The sequence below is a fragment of the Narcine bancroftii genome, chromosome 5 (genome assembly GCF_036971445.1).
Source record: "Narcine bancroftii isolate sNarBan1 chromosome 5, sNarBan1.hap1, whole genome shotgun sequence".
NCBI classification, from domain to species: Eukaryota; Metazoa; Chordata; class Chondrichthyes; order Torpediniformes; family Narcinidae; genus Narcine; species Narcine bancroftii.
Genome location: NC_091473.1, coordinates 77,480,592 through 77,507,699, shown reverse-complemented (window position 1 = coordinate 77,507,699; position 27,108 = coordinate 77,480,592). Strand labels below are relative to the sequence as shown.

The window sequence follows — 27,108 nt, the reverse complement described above, 5'->3', positions numbered from 1 at the left end:
TATGCTCCCACAATCTCAACAATTCTGTCATCCATCTACACAATAGGCAAATTTAAAGTGGCCAAGTGACCTCCCAACCCACAGGTCTTTGAGGAGAAACCCATGAGGAAGACCAGGTAAATACCATACAGACAGGACCAGAGGTCAAGTTTGAACCTGGATCACTGGAAACAATGCAGTGAGTGCATTCAACATGGAAAATTTAACACAGGTAACAAGTCACATTTAAAGATGCCCAATCAAATGTTTGCAATAGTATGATCTGCAAACAATCATGAAACATTTGGGAGTCTCAAGATTCATGGGGCTAGTGAGCAGTGAATCTGTGGACTTCTCTGTTCAAGAAAGTAGTAGAAGCTGCCTCTCTAAAACTTAAAACAAAGTTTTATAGCGTTTTGTATTGCAGGGGAATTCAAGTTGATGGGGAAAAAAATGCAGGTAGGTTGGATGGAATACAAGGCCATGATCTTATTAAATGAAGAAGGCTTGACGGAGCAGATGGTTTATTCCTGTTCTTATTTCTGATGTGTTTATGTTATTATAAACTATATTCCACTCAACTACAAAAGAATTCTTGACGTGGCTTTGAGAAAGACAATGCTCTGAAATGCATCTTCAATATTACCGCAAAACTCAGTACCTCCATGATTGCATCAAATTATTCTCGTGTGTTAAAATATTTCTTCAACATGCAAGCAAGTTTAATTTGGGGAATTTGTGATTTACTTAGGATAAATATTCCTTTTGATGAAGCCAAGAATTAAACATTTTAAATGTGATGAAGTTGCATGTGCTTTGAACAATAGTGCAAAATTGCTTACCAGCCAACAGTTCATTAACTGTTTGGTTAAGTTGTGGTTTTCCATTTGAGCGTCAAAGATCAACATTTACAGTTATTTCACTAATTGCATAATCTTCAAAATAAAATTTGCCCCCCCCCCCATGCTAATGTGGTAATTGTGCTCAAGTGATGGGGTATTTTGAACTACTTCCACTAGATGGTGTGCAGTTGAAAATTATGTTAGGGTTACGCTTGGCTATATTGTAGGATCGCAATACCGACAGAGTAAGAGTTAGTCATTTATATTTTGGATGGTGCAAGGTCCTAAGTTTTGAGACCAAAAATACAAATGGAAAATGAGCCAGTATGTAATGGCTCCAATCAGTTAAACTAACCCTCCATTTATTGATTTTTTTTTTTAAAAATCTGCATATTCTCATCAACTTCCCTCCCTCACCTTTCTATATCCTAGGAACAATTTACAGTGACAAATTACCAACCAGCCCATCAGTCTTTTGGATGTGGGAAGAAACTAGAGTACACAGAGGAAACATGAAGATCAGAGGAATGACAGGAATGAAGGTCGAGTTGCTTAAGGATAAAAGAGACAACATCTGCCTGAAATCGGAGGAGGTTGGAGAGGTCATAAATTAATACTTTGCCTTAGTATTCACCATAGAAAAGGACTTGGGTCAAGATGAGGCCAGAATAGAACAACTTTATGTGCTGATCAGTGTTGAGATTAAGAAAGAGTAAGTGTTGAATCTTCTTAAAGATATTAGGAGTGATGTCTGGGGACGAGTTGAGCTATACCACAGTTGCTATGGTGAGGGAGGGAAGAGATTGCTGCAGCCTTGGCAATGATCTTTCCATCCTCCTTAGCCATGGAGGAGGAGCCGGAGGACTGGAGAATGGCAAATATTGTCCTCTTGTTTAAAAATAGGTAATAGGGAGAATCCAGCAAATTATAGACCAGCGAGCCTTGCATCAGTGGTGGGCAAATTATTGGAGAGGATTCTTAAGGGTAAGATTTAATAGCATTTAGAGAATACAGTCTTCTCAGGGGTAGTCAGCATGGCTTTGTGAAGAGAAGGTCGTGCCTCATGAGCCAAATGGAGATTTTTCAGTAGATGGCAAAAGAAAGTGATGAAAATAGATATCTGATTTATTGTCAGAGTTACATACATGACATCACATACAACCATGCAATTATTTTTCCTGTGGGGAAAGCAGAATTACCATATAATGGTGCTGCAAAAAAAAAAACTGTACACAATGTACAAATAAACAAAGAAATATAAACTAACTGACTATACAATACAGAAAGAGAAAAAAAGGGCTGTAGATGGTATTTGACAATGTCCCCCATGGGAAACTTGTCAGGAAATCATGAGGCATAGGATCCATGGAGCCTTGGCTGTATGGATTCAGAGTTAGCTTGCCTGTAGAAAGGGGAGTGTAGTAATGGATGAAAGTATTCTGTTCGGCGGTCAGTGACATGGCCTCTGAATTCTTCCTCCGCTGTATTCATAACTACATCAGGGATGCCTCATGCACATCTTCCCCTCTCCTCCTTCCATAGAGACTGCTCCCTCTATGACTCCCTCATCCACATACCCCTCCTCACCAATTTCACCCCCCTCCCTAGCACCTTCCCTGCTGGCTGCAGGATGCCACACTTACACTCACACTTCCTCCCTCACCACAATTCAGGCCTTTTAAGCAGGTCTTTCAAGTGAAGCAACGTAAATCTACGGGTGTGATCAACTTCATTGCCAACTTCTATCCCGATCTCAAATTTATCTGATCCATCTCTGACAACACTCTCCTCTTTATCTCTCTGACTCCATCTCAGAAGACGAGCTTTCCACAGACATATTTTAATAACCCATTAACTCACACAATTTCCTCGACTGCACCTCCTCACACCCAGTCCCCTATAAGGATTCTTCTCCTTTCTCTCCATCACATCATTTTCCAAGCAGAGGTCTTCTAGTTCAGATAATCTGAAATGTTCACCTTCTTCCACAAATGTGGCTTTCCCTACACCACCATCAACTGAGCCCTTACCTGCATCTTCTTCATTTGCCCCAGACACAACAAATACAGGATTCCATTTTTCCTCACCTACCACCCCACAAGCCTTTGCATCCAACACATGATCCTCCATAATTTCCACTACCTACAACATGATCCCACTACCAGACATATCCTCCCCTCTCCTCCTTCCATAGAGACTGTTCCCTCTGTGACTCCCTCATCCACATACCCCTCCTCACCAATTGCACCCCCCTCCCTAACACCTTCCCTTCTGGCTGCAGGATGCCACAATTACACTTACATTTCCTCCCTCACAACAATTCAGGCCTTTTAAGCAGGTCTTTCAAGTGAAGCAACACTTCACTTGTAAATCTACAGGTGTGATCTACTATATCCCATGCTAACTTTATTGCCTTCTCTGTATCGGAGAGACTGGGAGCAGATTGGGAGATCGCTTCACTGAGCATCTTTGCTCTGTCCACATCAGTGACCAGGATCTTTCAATGGCCAACCATCCAATCTCTGCATCCCGCTCCCATACTCACATGTCTGTTTATGGCCTCGTACTATCCCATCAAGACCACCCGATAATTGGAGAAACAACACTTGATTTTCCATCTGGGCACTCTCCAACTGGGTGGCATTAACATCAACTTCTTTAGCTTCTCTTCTCCCTCCCTTCCCTCCCTGTCTTCTTTCCTTTAGCTCTCCACTTCCTTCCCTCTCTATTCACAGAGCCATGCTTGCTGCTCTACCCTCCCTCCCTTATCCACCTACTATACTACTTCCAGTCTTTGCGACTGTGCTCCTCCACCCTCTACCTTTTTGTTCAAGTGCCTGCTGACATTTTTCCATACCTTGATGAAGGCCTCAAGTTCGAAACATTGGTTATGTACATATCCTTGCTACATAAATTACACAGTTTGACCTGCTGAATTTCTCTAGCATTTTTTAAATTCATTCATGGTGACTTCCTTGTTTTACTGGTGGAGTTCTGCAGGGATCTGTGCTGGGACTCCTGCTCTTTATAATTTTTATAAATGACCTGGACAAAGAAGTAGAGGGATGAGTCAGTAAGTGTGTGGATGATGCGAAGGTTGGAGGAGATGGGGATAGTGTTGAAGGTTGTTGTCAATTATAACAGGGTATTGTGTTGGGGGGGAAAAGTGGCAGATGGAGTTTGGATAAGTGTGAGGAGGTGCATTTGGAAGGTCAAGTGTGAAGACAGAGTACATGGTTAATGGTAGGATACTTAACAATGTGGAAGAACAGAGGGAACTTGGGGTCCAAATATAAGGTTGCTGCACAGGTTGATAGGATAGTTCAGAAAGTCTGCTGAGCTTCATTAGTTGGGGGATTGAGTTTGGGAGTCATGAGGTAATGTTGCAGCTCCATAAATATCTGGTAAGTCCACACTTAGAGTATTGTGTTCAGTTATGGTTACCTCATTATAGGAAGGATGTGGAAACTATAGAGAGGGTGCAGAGATTTACTTGGATTGAAAAAGGTTTTACTGGGCGAGATTAGCAGTGCTAGGGTTTTTCCTCTTTGGAGTGAAAAAAGATGAGAAGTGACTTAATAGAGGTCGACAAGAATACGAGAGACACAGATAATGTAGACAGCCAGAACTTTTTCCAGGGTGGAAGTAGCAAACACCAGAGGACATCTATACAAAGTGAGAGGAGGAAAGTTGAGGGGAAATTCAGGGATGAGATTTTTTTTCCCCCCACAGGGAGTTGTGTGGACCTGGAATGTCATGCCAGGAGTGGTGGTGAAGGCTGGAACATTAGGGGCATTTAAAGAGGCATTTAGGCACATGGAGGAAAGAAAAAATTGAGGGTTATGAGATAGGGAGGATTAGGTTTTTTTAAAGTAGGTATACATAGTTTGGCACAATATCATGGGCTGAAGGGCCTGTACTGTGCTGCAATATTCTATTTTCTAAAACTAATGCTTCCAAAGGAGAACTTCCAAACTCCACATAGTTAGCACCCAAGGTCAGGAGATAATCATTCAAGTTGTGAGGCAACAGGTCCATTTGCTCTGCCACAGTTTCATGCCATTATTAGCAAAGCAATGATTACATTTTGATTATAATTCCTTCCTCTGTAATCATAGCAGAGGCCTTAAGCCATCAAAATAAACATAATACCATTTTAATGTCAGAGGCAGGCGTATCATTACACGGAGGTTGTGTCCTCTTGGCCTGCATTTTTCTTCCACAATTGTTCCTGGTGTGGCTGGAGCTGGTGAAACTACTGAAGAATTCACAGAACTTCCCTATGTTTGACATTGCTTTTGTCTGCAGGCTGCTAAAAGGCTCCAAAAATTAAACTGCAAAATTATGAGGAAGTGAATAAGCTCCCAATTTAACCAGATAATACATCTGTATATTTAAAAGAAATTACCCTCATTAATTTAATACAGTTGTATAAGGAACTATTAAATTATGATTTTAAACACTTACTTATTATGATAAAGTTACTTACAGCAGAATTTTTCTAAAATATTTTAAGCAGTTTTAATAAATATTGGCATGCTACTCCCAAAATGTGCCAACTTTATTACCAGTTTTGTTTGCCAGGGTGAAAATATGTTCGGGCACAAACTTAGGGGAAAGACAAATACTTAAGGAAGTGAAGATTATTTACACAGGAATTGCCTGTTGCCATCAGAGTGGAAACTCAATCCAACAAAGTTTACTTTAAGTATCCTTGAATACAAGTCAAAGCTCTGGATTTTACACAAAGATGCAAAAAACTATCTTTGGGGTGCCAAGGATATTGATTATTGACCATCTTTCTAAGCAGGATTATATAGTTGTAAATCCTTGCTCATTAATATGTATTGCTATTTGAGCTTCACATTCCTGTACTTAGCTATTTTAACTCAGAAAGTTATGTTCGTTAGCTAGTTTCTGCTGAAGTATTCAATGATTGGTTATTTCTGTATTCAAATCCAAACCACACACTGGATGGTTAAAGGCTGATAGCTCATCATTGGTATGCATTCACTATTCTTTGTATAGGCACATCTGGAGCCCACACTTTAGGTCTGAATATCACCAATTTATTGTTCAGTAAACCACTGAATTGGCTCACATATACACTTTGCATACCTTGTAGTTCATTCCAGTCAATGTGTCTCAAGGAGACTTGATGCTCCTTGTTACTTTATTTCATTGCATCAATCCATTGTGCAACTTCCCCTTTTTGCCTTCTGAACTGCACCTGTGTGTGATGTGTCATCCTCTTTTGTAACGGATGATTGCCACAGGCACAATCTGTATGCACATTTTTTTCTAAAATTAAACTCTTACCTTGCTTGCAATGCTGGCCATTGTCATTGCAGCCAGATCTTCTAGCATCTCTGCAGGTAAACATGAATGATCAGGTGTTGTGCCTTACAGTGGCCGAAGTGAAGAGAATCTTAGGCAAGTTCAACCCTCGGAAAGCTGCTGGACTGGATAACATCCCCGGCAAAGTGCTCAGGGGATGTGCGGCTCAGCTGGCAGATGTTTTCACTGACATCTTTCACATCTCTTTGAGAAGCGCCGTGGTTCCAACATGCTTCAAAATCACCTCCATAGTCCCAGTGCTGAAGAAGTAATCTGTGTCTTGACTCAATGACTACTGCCCTGACACTCATGTCTACTGTCGTGAAGTGCTTCGAGAGGCTCGTCATGGGGCACATCAAGCTACTGCTGCCCCATCCCTGGACCTCCTGCAGTTCGCACATAAATCCAACCGCTCTACAGATGATAGCGTGGCCATTGCCTTCCATCTAAACTTCACCCACCTGGAAAATAAGGACACGAATGTTCGAAGGCTGTTTATTGACTTCAGTTCAGCATTCAAAACAATTGTACCACAGTACCTGATAGGGATGTTGAGCCTGCTGGGTCTAAACACCTCCCTTTGCAACTGGATTCTTGACTTCCTATCAGAGAAACCTCAAGCAGTTTGGATGGGAAACAATACTTCCAAGACTATCACATTGAGCACGGGGGGCTTCCCCAGGGCGGTGGGCTCAGTCCACTGCTGCTCACTCTGCTGACTCATGATTGTGCCGCAAAACACAACTCGAACCACATCATCAAGTTCGCTGACGATACAACAGTGGTGGGCCTTATCAGCAAGAATGAGGAGTCCGCGTACAGAGATGAAGTGCATTCACTAATGGACTGGGGCAGAGCTAACAACTTGTATCTGAACATTAATAAAAGAGATGGTTGTCGACTTCAGGAGGGCCCAGAGAGACCACGCTCTACTGACCACTGATGGCTCTACCATTGAGGTCATCAAGAGTATCTAGATCCTTGGCGTGCACTTGGCAGAGAATCTCACCTGGTTGCTTAAAACCAGAAAAACCCAACAGCACCTCTACTTCCTGCGAAGGCTGGGGAAAGTTAATCTCTGACCCTCCATCCTCACTACATTCTACAGAGGATGTATTGAGAGCATCCTGTTCAACTGCATCACCATCTAGTTTGAAAGCTGTACCACCTCAGACTCCAAGTCCCTGTAGAGGATAGTGAAGTCAGCGGAAAAGATCATTGGGGGCTCTCTTCCTACCATAAAGGATATTTACAACACCCGATGCAGGCAAAAGGCAATAGACATTGTGAAGGACTCCTCACACACTTTATGCAAACTTTTCTTCCTTCTGCCATCTGGTAGGAGGTACTGTAGCACTTGGGCCTTTACATTCAGAATGGGCAACAGTTTTTTTTTTTAACCCCAAGCGACCAGGCTTCCTGAATTCTCAGAACGTATGTGGATAGTGTACCGTGGACTTTTACTTTACATGTCTTAATATTTTAAGATGTTTAACTTCGATTCTAACATGTTGTATTTATATAAATCTCCTCTGTAGTCCTGGAGAAATGACTCAACTTGACTTCCAAATGTTACCATGCAGATAATGTTATTTTATAAAGAATGAAGAAATTATACACCTGTGAACAATATACTTTGCTCTAAATTCAATTATCTTTAGAAACCACAAACCACTTTAATGAAGAAACACACCTCAAGTTGTTATATCCGGTCTGATTCAAACCTCCTGAAGGAGCAAGCAACCAATTATCTTTGTTAACAAATTCCACTTAGTAATGATCTAAGAATTGCTCCAAATGTTGGGATCAAGTTTTCTGCTGATTTAGGTATGAAATGAGCTCCTGTTAGGGAAAGGAATATTTGATTATGATAAGATCCTGTGGTTTGAGGAGCGAGGAAGTCCTTGGCATTAATTTAGCATTGCTTTAGCAATGAGCTGGTGCAAACACATTGGGATAAAAATATCTTTGGTTGTTTGCTGGAAATGAATGCTGAGGAATCAAGTTCTCTTTTATTCTCCTCCAGCCATTTGTCTCACCTCAAGAGAGAAAGCAGCATTTCATACCTTGCACACATACCCTCTGCACCATTACCCAAAGATGAATTACTGCCCCAGTACAGATCCATTGTCAACCTCCATGATTCTTTGCACATTTTTTGTTAAATGGTTTACATTCCATCAGCTATACAAGAAACTAAGGTTTGGGCTTTATCAGAGTAATTCACCTGTCAAAAGACCCAATAAATACTGAGTTTCTAACAACAATATTCACAAAATAAGTTAAAAAAAAAATGTTTTGCATTATTGAATAAAATGTAAGCACTTTGCTCCAAGATAATTAAGAGTCATGCTTATATTTTCTATTGCAGTCAAAGAGCAGCCATGGAGCATATTGCTTTACTCTGTGGGAAAGATATCAACATAAATGAAGTTCATCAGCTTTGATGAAACTAATGAAAATGGATGGCCTGGTTAGTGTCGCAGTTAAGTACAACATTATTACAATGTCAGTGACCCAGTGTTCGAATCCGGCTCTGTCTAAGGAGTTTGTACATTCTCCTGGTGTTTGTGTGGATTTGCATCGGGGGCTCCAGTTTCCTCCCACTCTTCAAAACCTACGAGGGTTGTAGGGTAATTGGGATATTTGGGCAGCACAGTCTTGTGGCTGGAAGGGCCTGATACCGTGCTGCATGTCTAAATGAATGGACTAATTTTGGCTTCCCCCACTGAGAGAATTCAAATAGGGAGGCAGATGAACAAAAACAGATCATGTTAGAATAATCCAGCAGGTGTATGATGGTTGGTGAGGGAGAGGGCAGAAGAGGACCAAGGGACCTCTCTCCTTGTTCTTGTTGGGAGGTAAGAGGTTGAGAGCAGAAGTATAAGAAATAGAGATGTAGTTGAGAGTCTTTGTCAGTTATTACTGAGGGGAACCCATGATTGTATAAAAATTAGGAACATCTCAAAGCTACTGCTGTGGGAAATATGAAGTGTGATAGGAGTAGATGAGAGTAAATATATAATGGAAACATTGAGATGGTTAATATCACATTCTTGCCCCACTGAACCTTTGCACTCCTATCAATCTCCACATTCAGTGGATCATCCTCAGATAGTTCTATCACCTTTACAAAATTCCACAACCACACACTTCTTTCCTCTGCCTCCATTTTCAGCATTCTGATGGGACTGTTTCATTAACCCCTGGTTTACTCTGCCATCTCCATGAATCACTCCCCTTCCCACAGCACTTTCTCATGAAAACCCAGGAGGTGCCACACCTGTTCTTTCACCTCTTCCCTTCCCATCATCCAGGGGCACCAACAATCCTTCCAGGTAAAGTATTTCTTCCAATCTAGTGTACTGCAATTTCCTCGCCATTGGAGAAAGCAGTCACAGACTGGGTGATTGAAGAGACAAGAGTTTCTCTGCTGTTTGCTGGATTTATCCTAGGAGATTTGAATGTTGCAATTGATCAAGGATTTTTTTAATAAAACAATAATATGCAACTTGCTTACTTATGGATAAAAATATCAAATATTAGGTTATATTGTCAGACGAGTTACATGTTTCGAAGAAGTTGACTGCCCCAACAGAAAGAAAATGTGAAATCTTATGAATTAAACTCAGTGAAAGAAAAGTCTTTGTTTGATAATGTGATGGTACCAGAAGCTGTAACACTCATCTATTATAATAGCAAACGCTTGTGGTCCTCCTTGTATTGTGCCTACTGATCATTTTAACAGAGGCTTCAGAGGATGTCAATAAAGATCATTCAGAGATTTGAATTTCCGACTGATGTAGTGAGATTAACACAGCTGAATTGGTTTCCATGCTTGGAGCAAAAAAATGTAAGAGACTTAAGTGAAATGGTTAATTGCAGGGGGGGGTTATTCCTTTTTGCTCTTGAATGGTAAGTTTAAGGCTAAACATTTAAACCTGTGAAGGCCAACAATGGAATCTATTTATTAATTTACAGAATTTGTATCAAAATAGCACGTTAATATGGGTGCAATATGTGACCAGCCATATGGCCAATATTGGAGCGAAGACTGGTTACAGATAGCTCAGATTTCAGTTTTATTGTCAGAATACATACATGATATCACTTGCAACTCTGAGATTTATTTTTCCCATGGGCATGGCAGAATTACCACCAATTGGTAATTCAACAAAACTACACACAGGGTAAACAAATAAAAGAACTGTAAATAGATAATGAATGTAAAAAAAAAGTCTGTGCAATACAGAGAGAACAAAAGAAAATCAATTAAGCGCATAAGTAAGAACCCTCAAATGAGTCTGATTGAGTTTGTTGTTAAGGAGTCTGAACTTGGTGGTGCGTGTCTTGTGGCACCGATACTTCTTTCCTGATGGCAGTGGTGAGAACAGAGCTTGTGCTGGGTGGTGACTGGTGCTGCCCTCCGTGTAGATGTACTCAATAGAGAGGAGAATTTTGCCGGTGATGTCCTGGAGGGATTTACGCTCACTGGGGTCCCCATACTAGACCATGATGCAGCCAGTCAGCACCCTTTTCACGACTCCTCTGTATAAATTTGCCAGGGTTTTTGGTCTCATACTAAACCTCCGCAAACTCTCGAGGAAGTAGAGGTGCTGATGTGCTTTCTTCATGATGCCATTGGTGTGCTGCGTCAAGGAAAGATCCTCCAAGATAGTGACCCACAATGATTATTGGATTGTATACCTCTGGCTTTCCTTTCCTGAAGTCATCAATCAGCTTCTTAGTTTTGGATATTGTTGGTGCACCATTCAGCCAAGTTTTCAATCTTTATCCTGTAGGCTGACTCTTCCCCATCCTTTATACATCCCACGACTGTGGGATCATCAGCGAATTTGTAGATGGTGCTGTTGTCGTATCGAGCCACTCAGTCCTAAGTGTGAAGCAAGTAGAACAGGGGGCTAAGTATACAGCCCTGTGGTGCTCCGGTACTGATGAAGGTTATGGAGATGTTCTTACCAATCTTCACTGATTGTGATCTGGAGGTGAGGAAATCTATGATCTAATTACACAGTGGGGTATTAAATTTTAGATCTTTGGAGTTTGCTGCTTGGTGGAGAGAAACATTCTCACATCAATAAACAAATATTTCAGAGCATTCAAAGTTTCAAGGCTATGGGCTAAGTGGTGGTGAACAGCATAAGTGTTTGGGCTACATGACACTAATGAGTTCATCATAAATATTGTACCATGTAAATATGCATGTAATTCTTACTTGCTTCCATCAAATAGGCACTTGGAAAGAAAAGCTGTTGAAAGAAAACCAATTGAATATAATTAAAGGACAAATACAAAATATAGATAATAAATAAAAATTATTATCGAGCGGCACAGATGAGATTCCTTGCTTCTTTATTTGAAAATGTAAAACCAGCCTGGGTTAGCATAGAACTGAACAAAATTGGAGAAAAGAAATCAGAAGAATTTATAAATAAATGGGAATCAAAATTGTTGATAAAGGCACACCACTATTGAAGCATTTACTCAGTGTTTGGAATAAAATGAATCAAGATATTGGTGGAGGTTCTTTATCAACTAAAATGCCATTGATTAATCCACTTTTGGTCTTTTCAAGAGATAATCAGTTCTTAAATATATGGTAATGTAAAGTAATTGTTAATGTGGAAAGCTACTGTGAAAGAGGACAATTAATGTCATTTGAACAATTGAGGAACAAATATGATATATCATGCATTACTCTTTTTGTTATTTTCAATTAAAGGCATATTTGAGAGATAAATTAGTGCAAGTAATATTTTTGTCTTATTGTACTGAGAGAGAACTTCTTATGAGGAGTGGGAATGTCAAAAAATGTATTTCTTTAATATATTGATTATTGCAAGTAGGAACTCCTAAATTAGGATCGTATCAATCTAGGCAGAGATGGGCAACAAATTTGAATATTAAGATAGATCAACAAATTTGGGAAAATTTATGTAGATTCTATGACAAATATTAGTAATGTAAGCTATAGATTAGTTCTATACAATTTTTTTTAACATCAATTATATCTTACTCCACAGAAGTTGAATAGATTTAAATCAGATTTATCAGATCAATGTTTTAGATGTAGTAAGAATGTAGGATCTTTCATACATTCAATATGGCCTTGTCAAAATGTGAGACCCTTTTGGGTGTCTATATGTAATTTTCTACAACCAGTTACAGGAGCTGTTTTCCCATTAAATATTGATCTGTTTTTATAAGGAAATATTGAAGGTACAACTCTGAAATTGAAATCAATTGCGGTTTCGAGAAAATGTATCTTAATTACTTGGAAATCGGATACATCTTTAACATTGCCAAGGTAGCACGCTGAAATTCAAAGTTGTATCCCTTTGGAAATAAATCTAAGAAATAAATATCCTATGTTTTTACAAATTTGGCACCTGTATACTCAAATAATTGGCTTAAATTTATAGCAATAGCCTATCTACTGCTCTGGTCCTGCAGAATCCTCCTCCATATGTTTGCGTTAGAACAGATGAGTTGTGCTGCATGACACCTCTCTCTGCAATACAAGATTCTTTGCTACTTTTTCTATCTTTTATATATTTTAAATATTTTCTCTCTTTTTTGGGGGTGGGAGGCTGGGATGAGTTTTGGGATGAGTTGAAAAGCATCATGTATGTAATCAATTTGTTCTTTTTTTTTAAATATTGTAAACTACAATAACAATTGTAGCTGCTGTGTGTATTGAATATTGAAATATCAAAAAAATATTCACAGTGGTGCAAAAATTAATTTCCAATATTGCAAACAGCCCATGATTAGTGTATGAAGGGGAGGTTCTAGAGTCTGATAGCTATTGGAAAGAAACTGTTCTTGAACCTAGATGCTGGTCCATGACAAACAATTCTCATTTCAAATTACCTTGTTGTGCTCATATAACCATATAACCATTTATGGAGCGGAAACAGGCCATGTTGGCCTTTCGAGTCCACACCGGTTCACTGATTTTGTGTGTCCTCTTCAGGCAATGGTCATCAAATTTTTATCATGTTAAATGTGCTTTATTGGGTGGTATTAAGGCAATATAATCAAGACGAAGAACAAGATATAAAACTTTGGTTTTATTGTCATACAGGGTGGAAGCAAGAGAGGACCCTGAAAGCATTGCCTTGTGGGATAAGTAGGCTCTTGGGAGTTGCAACCGTGTTTGCAGGGGATAAATAATATTTATAAAAGGAGATAAAATAACCTATTCATTTGAAATCCATTGCAATGTTTTTTTTTTAAATAAACAAGAAACCTCTTCATTTACTGCATACAGCAACTTTTCACAATTTTACAAAAAGAAGAATAAGGGGGGCTCTATTTGCAGATAATGCCACTGACTATAAATTGCAGCTGGCACAATTATAAAGGCAGTACACATCAGGGACAATCTCAACAACACCCAAAATAACAACAATTCTGGAGGAATTGGTCATTGAAGATGTGTATTGTAAATTTAGATCCCTCACTAAAATATCACACCGAAGAAATGAGCTTGGCATCGATTTTCCCAATCAGCTGTTGAAGTTAACCAAATTATTATTATAAACAGTAGGTTAGTATTAAAATACTGCATCTTTTTGCCATAGGTTTGCAATTTGTTCATGTTCAGAAATAATAACTTGAACTACAACAGATACCCGAATAGAAGCCCCAACTATAAGAATGGTTGAACTCTTCACAAACTACTATTTTTTTATTGTTATTCAGACTTATCCATGCCAGCAGTCCAATTGGAACAAAGGACAGCCAGGGGTTCCTACGTTCCTATCATACAACTTTGATATAGTACTGGGCCTGGTGTTGAGGAAAACTCCACAGATCACTTGTTTCCACATTGCTTTGTCTTCTGAGAATGAATGGTGTAGCCCACACATGTCAAACTCTGGCCCGCGGGCCAAATTTGGCCCACGATATAATTATATTTGGCCCGCAAGATCATATCAAAAATGTATTAGAGGTGGCCCGCTGGCTGCCGCGCCAGTATAGGGCATGCACAGTAACCGCTGTGTCCCAGGGTGAGAGAGAGAGAGAGAAAAATCCTCGTTCTTGAAAAGTAGTGCTGGGTGGTTTTATAAACACGCTGTCGTGTCCCCCCACCCACCACCCCCCCCCACCACAGCGCAGCCTGGCCGGTGTCAGGGGAAGCCAAGGCCGCTTCCCAGCACCCGGAACCCCAGTGGCACAGCGTTTCTTGGAACTGCAGATGGAGTCGAGACGCCAGAGGGAAGATTGGGGCTCCCCGTCGGGCGATGGGACAAGCGGCGGGTGCCCGGAGTACATGTGGAGAGCGAGGCTGGTTGGGCAAGTAGGGTGGAACCCCCCACCAATCTCAGGAGTGGCGTGGGCTGGATCGGGATTAGCCGCGCTCACCTGCTCCTCCACCACTGACCGGGATCCCAGTGCGGTCCTGAGCGCGGAGACTACCCTGGAAAGGTCCTGGGACACCGGCACAGAAAGAAAAGTGGGTCCGGGAGAAACTCAGCAGGTCAAGGGGGTCCGGGAGAAACTCAGCAGGTCAAGGGGGATGGGTCCGGGAGAAACAGCAGGTCAAGGGGGATGGGTCCGGGAGAAACAGCAGGTCAAGGGGAGGGGGCCCGGGAGAAACTCAGCAGGTCAAGGGGAGGGGGCCCGGGAGAAACTCAGCAGGTCAAGGGGAGGGGGCCCGGGAGAAACTCAGCAGGTCAAGGGGGGCCCGGGAGAAACTCAGCAGGTCAAGGGGGGCCCGGGAGAAACTCAGCAGGTCAAGGGGGGCCCGGGAGAAACTCAGCAGGTCAAGGGGGGCCCGGGAGAAACTCAGCAGGTCAAGGGGGGCCCGGGAGAAACTCAGCAGGTCAAGGGGGGCCCGGGAGAAACTCAGCAGGTCAAGGGGGGCCCGGGAGAAACTCAGCAGGTCAAGGGGGGCCCGGGAGAAACTCAGCAGGTCAAGGGGGGCCCGGGAGAAACTCAGCAGGTCAAGGGGGGCCCGGGAGAAACTCAGCAGGTCAAGGGGGGCCCGGGAGAAACTCAGCAGGTCAAGGGGAGCCCGGGAGAAACTCAGCAGGTCAAGGGGGGCCCGGGAGAAACTCAGCAGGTCAAGGGGGGCCCGGGAGAAAGTCAGCAGGTCAAGGGGGGGGGTCCGGGAGAAAGTCAGCAGGTCAAGGGGGGCCCGGGAGAAACTCAGCAGGTCAAGGGGAGGGGGTCCGGGAGAAACTCAGCAGGTCAAGGGGGGCCCGGGAGAAACTCAGCAGGTCAAGGGGGGCCCGGGAGAAACTCAGCAGGTCAAGGGGGGCCCGGGAGAAACTCAGCAGATCAAGGGGGGCCCGGGAGAAACTCAGCAGGTCAAGGGGGGCCCGGGAGAAACTCAGCAGGTCAAGGGGGGCCCGGGAGAAATTCAGCAGGTCAAGGGGGGCCCGGGAGAAACTCAGCAGGTCAAGGGGGGCCCGGGAGAAACTCAGCAGGTGAAGGGGGGCCCGGGAGAAACTCAGCAGGTCAAGGGGGACCCGGGAGAAACTCAGCAGGTCAAGGGGGGCCCGGGAGAAACTCAGCAGGTCAAGGGGGGCCCGGGAGAAACTCAGCAGGTCAAGGGGGGCCCGGGAGAAACTCAGCAGGTCAAGGGGGGCCCGGGAGAAACTCAGCAGGTCAAGGGGGGCCCGGGAGAAACTCAGCAGGTCAAGGGGGGCCCGGGAGAAACTCAGCAGGTCAAGGGGGGCCCGGGAGAAACTCAGCAGGTCAAGGGGGGCCCGGGAGAAACTCAGCAGGTCAAGGGGGGCCCGGGAGAAACTCAGCAGGTCAAGGGGGGCCCGGGAGAAACTCAGCAGGTCAAGGGGGGCCCGGGAGAAACTCAGCAGGTCAAGGGGGGCCCGGGAGAAACTCAGCAGGTCAAGGGGGGACCGGGAGAAACTCAGCAGGTCAAGGGGGGCCCGGGAGAAACTCAGCAGGTCAAGGGGGGCCCGGGAGAAACTCAGCAGTCAAAGGGGGATCCGGGAGAAACTCAGCAGGTCAAAGGGGGATCCGGGAGAAACTCAGCAGGTCAAGGGGGATCCGGGAGAAACTCAGCAGGTCAAGGGGGAGGGGTCCGGTAGAAACTCAGAAGGACAAGGGGAGGGGGTCCGGTAGAAACTCAGCAGGTCAAGGGGGGTCTGGGAGAAACTCAGCAGGTCAAGGGATGTCCGGGAGAAACTCAGCAGGTCAAGGGGGGCCCTGGAGAAACTCAGCAGGTCAAGGGGGATCCGGGAGAAACTCAGCAGGTTAAGGGGGAGGGGTCCAGGAGAAACTCAGAAGGTCAAGGGGAGGGGGTCCGGGAGAAACTCAGCAGGTCAAGGGGGGTCTGGGAGAAACTCAGCATGTCAAGGGATGTCTGGGAGAAACTCAGCAGTACAAAGGGGGGCCTGGGAGAAACTCAGCAGGTCAAGGGGGGCCTGGGAGAAACTCAGCAGGTCAAGGGGGGCCCAGGAGAAACACAGCAGGTCAAGGGGAGCCCGGGAGAAACTCAGCAGGTCAAGGGGAGCCCGGGAGAAACTCAGCAGGTCAAGGGGAGCCCGGGAGAAACTCAGCAGGTCAAGGGGGGCCCGGGAGAAACTCAGCAGGTCAAAGGGAGGTCTGGGAGAAACTCAGGGGGGCCTGACCTCGCCAGGACCCTTGCCCACTCCTCCTCCCTGCCGCAAGCCGACCCGCGACTCACGGTGACGGGGCCGCTGATCCGCCGAGATGCCGCCCTGCAGCGAGAGCCGATGCCCCCGCACTGTCATTGTCCAACTCGATCGCCCGCAAACCCTGCCCTCCCGCACCCAGGCCTGAGTAAGTATTATGAACTTTAATCTCAGGATAAAACGATCTTCCAATAGTTTCATGTCACAGTGATAAATATATTCCTGTTTAAAAATGGTCCTGCACCTGGATACAAGCTCATTAGGCATAAAACTTGAAAATTGTGTCAATCAAAGGATATCTGTACCAATGGAAAAAGGGCATGGCAAATTACCCTGCTAGAGTTCATGCCCACAATCAGTCACCCATTTGACTGTTTCAGGAATCATGTTATTCTCCCACATTCTCAATAGCCCTCAGATTTTACTATTCGACAGCACACTAGCAACATTTGACAAATCCTCTATAGAGAAATATTATTTATTGAATATTTTATTTCTCATTTGTTAATGCTTCTGGAAAGAGTTTATCCAAAACTATTATTAAACATTTATTTTAATAAGAAAAAGTTTAACATTATATATGTTGAAAGAAGAGAAAACATGCAGATGTTGTTGAAAATTTTCATAAATATTTAGTTCGGCCCTCGACTTAGTCCAAGTTTTTAATTTTGGCCCTCCGTGAATTTGAGTTTGACACCCCTGGTGTAGCCACTTCACCTCAGGTAAAACTCTGCCCTTGAACTATTATTACGGGTTCCCATTTTAGTTAAATGGGATTATCACTGAAAGGGATGGTATAGACAGGAGGAACTGAATGGTCACAGTTAACATTTCACACAAGCAGCATCACAACACGTCACAGACAGCGACAATTCGATACATTGGAAGAACTGCAGGTAGGTTTGTCACAGTCTTTTCCAGAATTCGATACATTTACAAATACATTGTGATTTGGCAAGGGAGAACCATTCTGGCTGCAGAAGAGAAAAACAGCTTTTTGAAAGCCCTTTGCACTTAAGAACACAGCCCAGATCTTCCAAAGGCTGATGGATGTGGTGGATCCGGATCTCCCATTTGCATTCATCTCTTTGGACATTATTCTCATCACCAGCTGCAATCACACAGAGTATGCAGCGATGGGCCTGTCTGCAAGAATTCAGACTAACTATAAACCCTGTCAAATATCAGTTCAGGTTGGCAACGATCGACTTTCTAGGACATTGAATCAATAGGCATGGAATAAAACCCTTGCCCGAAAAGGTAGAGGAATATTCAATGCTTCACCAAGCCCCACACAGTGAAGAGGTTACAAGAATTCGCTGGTATGATCAACTTTTATCACCAATTCATACCAGCAGCAGTCCACATCATGCACCCCCCTTTTCACACACATGGCGGGGAAAGGTAAGGATATTACCTAGGACAATAAGGCCTCAGAGATGTTCCAGAAGGCCAAGAATGCACTGGTCAATGCCACCCTTCTGGTACACCCCAGGCCAGAGACACCAACCGCTCTTACAGTAGACGCCTCCAGCATAGCAGGGGCATACTGGAACAATTCCTTGAAGGGCAATTGCAGCCCCTGGCCTTCTTTAACAGGCACTTCCAGCCACCCAAACTCAAACACAGTGCCTTTGACCATGAACTATTGGTGCTGTACCTGGCAGAAAGGCACTTCAGGTACTTTTGGAAGGCAGACAATTTGCGTGTAAAACCAATGTGGTGGCCGATGCACTGCCCCATCCTGCGATTGAGTCCCTCCAAGCCTGTCACAGGGGATAAACTATTCAACCCTAGCCAGAGCACAGGAGAAAGACCCCGAGAACCCAGCATACAGAATGGCAGTTTCCAGGCTCAAGCTGGAGGATGTTGCCATCAGCCCTGGTTACCAGATGCTCCTCTGCGACATATCCATCAGCAAACCCCATCCCATCATGCTGGCAGCACGAAAGTGACAGGTTTTTGACATGATGCACAACTTGGCACACCTAGCCATCAGTATTTCTATAAAAATGGTGGCCAGTAGGTTCATCTGCCATGGCCTCTGGAAACAGGTCAGTGGGCCAAGACCTGCATGCTCTGCCAGACTTCCAAAGTGCAGACACACAAGGCAGAATTAGAAGCCAGTGCGGAGTAGGTTCAGCCATGTCCATATTAACATTGTAAGGCCACTATTTGTCTCCTGCAGGGTGAAATATCTCCTCAGCATGTTTGGATTGCTTCATGAGATGGTCAGAAGCGGACCTGCTGGCTAGCACAACTACTGAGACATGTGCCAAGTCACTGATTAACACCTGGGTGTCGAGATTCTGAGTCCCAGAGCATATGACCTCTGACAGAAGTAGATAGTTCACTTCGGGACTAATTTGATGGGAACCCAGCTGCACCATACCATGGCTTACCATCCTCAGGCCAACGGGTTGGTGGAACAGTTCCACAGGCACCTAAATGCAGCCTTGATGGCTCATTTCAAGGGGCCGAAATGGGCAGGTGAGCTACCCTGGGTCATCCTGAGGACCTGCACCATGTCAAAAGAAGACTTCAATGCCTCATCAGCCAATCTGGTGTATGGCATACTGTTGGTGATACCAGGGGCGTTCTCAGCCACTGCCAAGGACCCAAAGGGCCTCCTTGAATAAGCAGAGGGAAAAACTGGGTACTCTAGCACCTCTGCAGTTACTGCCACATGGCCAGGCCAAAACCTACATCTCCAAAGACTAAGAGACCTGCAAGTACATTTTATTTGGAGGGGGCACACTGATGGCCATATGATGGGCCTTATAAAGTAATCAGGCATAATGGGTTGACATATCTAGGCATTAGCAATCAGTCCCAAATCAGCCACCATGATGCAGAGGTAGGCCACTAAAAGCAGCAAACAGCACTCTGATCACCGGGTCTGGAGAGGGTGGGACATGAAGCAGCCTGCTAACTGGAATGTGACCCAGTACATAGATAGCCAGCAAACGTGGCAACCGTGCAGACCATGTGGGGGCCAACAACCTTCGTCCCAGGTGGTCATCTGCATGGCAGGAAACAACAAGTAATGGCGGGAACGCCAACCAATCTGAGGCCTGCAATGCTGTGACGTCACTGCTGTCATCAGCAGTAGGGAGAGAAGATAAGCAGAGCTGTCAGTGGAATAAATCAGTCTTCAACTTCAATTTCTTGAGTGTGTCATACTTTCCACACTTTGCAATAGCGCACAAGCTACAGTGGTAAAAATAGTATTTAGCAAGATTTTTTTAAAATTATACAAATCACACCACTCGCCATTAACATTAACTATTATAATAATGAAAAAGCAAGAAAATATATATTTATGGTGGCTTAATGCTACATTATTAAAGAAAGGATTTTTGTGAATTTATTAAGAGACATATAGAAATATTTTGTGAAAACAATCTTCCTTCTACTGACAATATTTTTCTAATATGGGATACACTTAAAAGCTTACTTGAGGGGACAAATTGTTTCTTATACTAAAAATCTTAAGACAGAATATGTGAGAGAATTAGAAGGTTTAGAAGGATACAACAAAACTGAAAAAATATCAGATATCAAGAACACAAGGACAGAATATTAGAGAATAAAAAGTTACAATATAATACACAAAAGAAAATTTAAAATGATACTAAAAACTAAACAAAAATATTATGAACTAGGAGAATGGGCACACAAAATATTATCATGGCAGGTTAAAGCAGGGAAGTCATCCAGAATGATAAATCGAATAGAAACAGAAGCTGATGCTATAATATTCAATCAATAAGCAATAAATAATGTTTATACAATACTATACGAAACTATATAAACCAGAATGAGTAAGAAATGAAAATGAAATGGAAGAATTTTAAACAAATTTTTAACTTCCTAAATTAGAAGAGAGAAAAAAAAAATGATTTAGATGCACTTTTTAAAGGGAAGAAATAGAGAAAGCTTTAGGTATTTAACAAGTCTATATGGGCCTGGGAGAAGATGGGAACTCTCAACTGCCATAATTAAGGTGCTACTGAAGAAAGGTAGAGACCCATTAAAAACCTCATCATACAGACCAATATCACTTCTGAATGCAGATTGTAAAATTCTAGTAAAGGCACTAGCCAAAAGATTGGGTGAATATTTACCAAAATGAATACATCCAGATCAGGTGGGATTTGTTAAAGAAAGACATTTTTCAAATTATCTAAGTAGATTATTCAATACAAGACATATGGAAAATTCAAGGTTGAATCTAATCATAACTATTTCTTTAGATCCAGAAAAGGCATTCGACTGACTAGAATGGTCTTTCTAATGTAAAGCATTGGAAAAATTTGGTGTAGATAGAAAATTGATAAATTGGATAAAAACTCTATCATAAGCTGCAAGCTAAAATTATAACTAATAACCAAATGTCATCTATTTTTCCCTTGAGCAGATCGAGTAGACATGAATGTCCTCTATCTTCAGTGTTATTCATACTAACTATTGAACCTCTAGCGGAGATAAGAGATCCGGATATTAAGGGCTTCAAAGTTGGACAGGAAGAATATTATTTTATTTGTTGATGATGTGGTATTTATATATGTCTGACCCAGCTGAATCATTGATAAGGTTACAAACAATATTAGAAAAATATGGAAGAATATCAGGATAAAATAAATATGGGCAAAAGTAAGATAATGCCATTGCAGAATTTTGATTATGAAAGTTACCAAAAAGGTAGTAGATTTAAATGGAATAAAGATGGAATTAAATATTTAGGAATAATGACAGATAATAATTTACAGAACTTATACCCCTCTATTAGGAAAAAAAGAAAAAGATTTACAGAAATTGAAAGATCTGCTGATTATATTAATAGGAAGGGTAAATTGTATATAAATGAAGGTAATACCAAGACTAGAGTATCTCTTTCAATCATTGCCTATTGTACTAACTAAAAATTTCTTTAAATTATTAAATAATTGAATAAGAAAATTCTTGTGGAATAACAAAGTATGAAGAATTTCACTCAAAAAGTTAACATTTCTTTAAATTATTAAATAATTGTATAAGAAAATTCTTGTGGAATAACAAAGTATGAAGAATTTCACTCAAAAAGTTAACATGGTTCTATGGACTTAGACTCAGATTTTTTTTAAAAATTATCTTTCAGCACAAGCAAGATTTTTATCATCTTTCTTTGAAGAAAATAGTCCCCCTTTGGGGATTATAATGGGACTGAATCCAATAAAAGACAATGAAAGACTATTTATAAATGGAATGTTAAATTAATAGTAAAAAAACCCAGATAATCCTATATTAATGCACTTGATTAGAATATGGCAAGAAATAAATGAATGTATCAGGAAGAAAAAAAGCAGGTATATCCCTGAGGACACCATTATGTAAAAATATACCACTTCCTATATACCTGAGTAACAAAATATTGAATTAATGGGATGAAAAAGGATCAAGATATATTGATCATTGTTATAAAGGAAGGATCCCTTAAGTCTTTTGAACAATTAAGAAATAAGTATGGTGTAGCTAATATATTAATAGGATATTCTTCTGCTTTCTCCAGTTAAGATCATTTTTAAGAGAAAGATGGGGACCAAAGATGAAGTTAGTGAAATGCAACAAACTATTTGGCTGGGGAACAAAATGAAAGTGCAAAACCAGGTTTACAGAGATAGATAGAGATGGGAGTCAGATTTAGAAATTGTAATAATGGAAAGATGCCAGTCTGATTGGATCACATGACATCAATTATAAATGCAAGATACGGATTAGTACAATAAAATTTTCAACACCAATTACACCTCACACTGCAGAAAGTGCACAAATCAAAATCGGAAATATCAGAGCTGTGTTTTAGATGTAGAACAGAAATAGGAATGTTTGTACATTCTACATTTCTGACAGGATATTACTGAAATATTAACAAGCATAACAGGAGTGGCCTTCATAGACAACCCAGAGCTTTATCTTTTGGGCAACTTTATTGAAATAAGTAATAAACTAACTAAATTCCAAATTTAATTTGTTAAAATAGCTTTAGCTGTAGCTAAGAAATGTATTTCAATTATTTGGAAATCCAACTCTCCATTACAGATAGCACAATGGAAAACAGACATGAACAGTTGTATTCCTATGGAAAAATAAAAATCAGATACAATCTAAAAAAACAAATATGATGTATTTATAATATGACTCTCACTCTCTTTCTCGCTCTCTCTCACACACACACACACACACACACACACACACACACACACACACACACACACACACGGAGACAGTCAGAAGTGGTCAATCTCTTTCGAAACCCACTTATTCTGTGTTGTCCTTTGACCAGGAGTAACACACAGCAGTATATTCTCACGTGAGGTCAAGCCATGATCTTAATAAATGGCAGGCCCAGCTTATAGAGCCATTGACCACTCCTCCTCTGATATCTTCCTGTGTTCTCGTCAAAGATTTTTGCAGTAACTTCATAAATGCTTGGGAGTTTGTGTTTTTGAGTTATAAATCAATATTTTTTGCCACAATAAACTGTTATTCTGATCACTCTTTCTAAAATGCTCATAACATTTTGTCCAGCCTTCTCAGTTTATAAAATTTCCCTCAACAGAATGTTTTTTTTCCCCTCAGAAATACAAACTTTTTGTTAATGGAGTTAAAACAATTTCAGCATATTTTTATGCTCATTTCCTTTAAGAACAGTTTCACTTAATACATGTTTGACCCAATCCAAATTTATCCAGTACCTTGAACAAAAGTCCCACTCCAGTATGTCAAAGGCCTTCTCTGCATCCAGATACAACCACTCCCGGATCCACCCCGACAGTGCCAGATGCTCTATATTAAGCAGTTAAACCATATTGTTTGCTGACTGCCTCCTTTCTACAAATCCTGTTCGATCTGAATTTGCTAATTTAGGCAGATATGTTGCCAACCTGTTAGCCAATGAATTTTTAAATCTCTATTTAACAAGAAGATGGGTCTATACAAGACAGGGTTCAATACATTCCTACCTTTGTTGGCATCACTGAGGTGACTGCTGTTAAGCAAGACTCCGGGAGGGTATGAGTCTCTGCCTTCTGAACTACCACCTTCATAAAAAAAGGGCTTAGTGGATCTTTAAATTCTTTATAAAAATCAGCAGGGAAACTATCACCTCCCAGTGATTTTCCAGCTTTTAAAGAGCCCAGCATCACTGCAATTTCCTCTTTAGAAAAAGGGGCATTTAGCCCCTCTCACACTTTCTGATCCAAATTTGGTAAATCTAATGGAAGCAAGAAATCATCTATTTTGTTGGAATCACCCCTTAATTCCAATTTATACAATTCCTTGTAAAACATTCCAAATCTAATATTATAAATGTTTTTATTTCTTTTGGGTTTATATGAGATCTTGCCTTCCCCTGTCCGAATAGTTTTAATTTTTTGAGGCCTCTTCCACCCTTGCCCGCCAGGTCAAGACTTTGTGAGCCTTCTCCCCTAGCACATAATATTGCTGTCTAGATCTTAAAATGGGCAGATGTCTCCAGTGTTTCCATTGTATAGGTCCAGTAGGCAGGGCTGTCCATTGTCTCCAGCACTGTTTGTACTGGCAATTGAGCCACTGGAAGAAGCCATTCGACAGGATCCAGACACAAGCGGGTTCAGGGTGGGCCAGTGAAGCACAAAATCAACCTTTTTGCTGATGTGTTAGTATATTTGACAGACCCTTGGGCTGTGAGGTTCATTGGCCAGACTGAAGACCACACTGGAAAATTATGGGAAGGTCTCAGGGTATAAGGTAAATCTGGATAAAAGAGAAATTATGCCTTTGACAAATGGAGATTATAGCCAATATCAATAGGGGGTCAATTCAAATGGCCACAGAAAGGCCATTTCTGGGGTTAAAAATAGATAAACATACAAACTTAATTATCTCCCTTTGATCTGGAAGATTGAGGGGGACCTTGATAGATGGACGACTCTGCCCATTACACTGGTGGGCAGAGTCAACTGTGTCACAATAAAAGTGATGTCAAGACTCCAGTACTTTTTTTTTAAGTAGTTACCCATTTCATTGCCCTAGGTTTTCTTTATGTTGCTTGGCGAATGTGCCAGAAGGTTCCTGTGGAATGATAAGTTGGCTAGAATCTCCATGGAAAAGTTAATATGGGAATCACAATTTAGTGGGGGGGGGGGGGCAGGTAAAATTATCAGATTTTAAAAATATATAATTGGGCAGCCCAGGCAAGGTTTATCCCCACCTCTTGGCATAAATTGAATTAAATGCAATAGGTGAAAAGATAGTAGGAGAATTTATATACAAATGGGACACCAATTTCAAAGACAGATAACCCCATACTAATGCATATATTTCAGATATGGCAAAAAAAAATCAATGTCTTGGATGAAAGGTGGGATATCTCCTAAAACACCTTTGAGCCAGAACAAGTTAATAACCTTGACTCTGGCTAAGATCCTGGACACCTGGTGCCAGAAGGGGATCGGGTGTATTGAGCAGCTGAGAAACAAATATTGTTTGTTTAATAGAAAATTCTTCTGCTATCTGCATTAAGATCTTTTTAATGGAAAAAATTAAAACCATCTATGACCCTGCCTAAGTCTAGTAATGTGGATATTCTAATTCAACAAGGGAATGCATTTAAGTTTATTTCTCAAATGTATTACATATTCCAAAGCAAGGGCCCAAAGCTGGGCTTACATAAAAATAGATGGGAGTCAGACTTGGGCACAACAATCAATGAAGAGTGGTGGCAACACCTGTGTCTGGAGTTATCAATGTCAGATACAGGTTGGTACAATACAACCTTTTGCACCAGTTGTACCTCACACCATAAAAATTACATAAATCAAAGTCTGAAATTTCTGAAAGGTGCTTCAAGTGTGATGTGGAGATTGGAATCTTTGTCTACTCCATCTGGCTATGTACAAAGGTGAGACCTTCTGGGAAGAAATGGGTGATATTTTGGAAAAAAAAATTACAAAAGTGGATTTTCCATAAGATCTGGAGCTCTATCTTTTGGGAGATATTGGAAATCTGAGTTTTAGACTGTCCAAATATCAAATTCAGTTCGAAGGTCACCTTGCAGTAGCCAGGAAGTGTATAATAGATATGTGGAAGTCTGACTCCCAATTAAATATCACACAATGGAATATGGAAATGCAAAATTGCATTCCCTTGGAGAAAATCACTTACAATCTAAGGGAGAAACATGACATTTCATTAAAGTGTGGGAACCATACCTGAAATACATGGGTATGTAAATAGACTAGCTCCCCCTCCCTATGAAATATGGACACTGTTAAAAACCTGTCTTAGTAGGGAAAGGATTAGAGCTAAGGAAATAGAACATGGCACAGGTGATGTGCATGTTTTCTTTTTAGCCCTTTTTTTTTTTAAGTTTTAGTTTGGTTTTTCTTTTAGTTTTTTTAATTTCTTATTTGGGATATTTAGTTAATAAGGTTTTTCTGGTTTTAGGTTTTTGTTGGGGGCTCTGAACCCCACTTATATTTACTTGTATTTGTATAGTGTATAATTAGTATGGTTATGTGTTTGGGGGAAAAGGGGGTTGGAGGAGAAAGAGAGCCAAAACACAAACTCTGTACATTCCATGAATGTTGAAAAAGATTGTATTGATTGTTGAAATGAATTGGAGTCTGTAAAAAGTCAAAATAAAATATTCAAAGAAAAATTGTTTTCACCTGGCTAATTGCTCTCTGGCTTGTAACAAAGTTTTGTCAAAGGTTTCAGAGACACACTGACTGAGGGAAAGGTTCCCACGCCATTTCCCCCACATTCATTGTAATTGTCTGCTATTTCTTTCCTACAGTTGCTGTAAGGTGTGTGTGTGATCAGTTACATTTCCCACACTTGCCTTCTGTAAATAAAACACTTCCCCATCAAAACTGTGTTTTGAGTCCTTGCCTTTGAGACCTACCAAACCTGCTTCCTCAATCACAACAACCTTGGTCACACAAAGGTTTCATGACAGGGAAACATCTGACTGGAAGATCTGCTACCATTGCAAAGAGAGGGAGCAATTACAATAGAAAACTGCAGAAAAGTTTACATTACATTAAGGAGCACAGTGTTAAGAAAAAGTAGTATTTAAAAAGGAATTAAAATTACTAATTGACCCCAATTAATTCTCAGGTTCTGTCTTTTGCCTCTTTTGGTCAGACGTACAATATTACTATAATGGAGGGATGCTGCCCTACCCACTCATGCTCAGATATTGAAGGATATTATATCCTGTTTAAATCTAGAAAAGATTTGTTATTCTGTTACCAACTTAGATACAAGGTTTCAAG

At 41.5% G+C, this 27,108-nt stretch overlaps 1 long non-coding RNA gene across 2 annotated transcripts in view; it reads right to left on the bottom strand.

Annotated features, from left to right (window-relative positions):
- The window catches only part of LOC138762726 (uncharacterized), an 84,646-nt gene that overhangs the window by 26,780 nt on the left and 30,758 nt on the right, over positions 1-27,108 (bottom strand). For both annotated transcript variants that reach the window (XR_011357098.1, XR_011357097.1), the window contains exon 3: positions 6,141-6,619. This is a non-coding gene — a long non-coding RNA (uncharacterized lncRNA). The remainder of the gene's footprint in view (positions 1-6,140; positions 6,620-27,108) is intronic.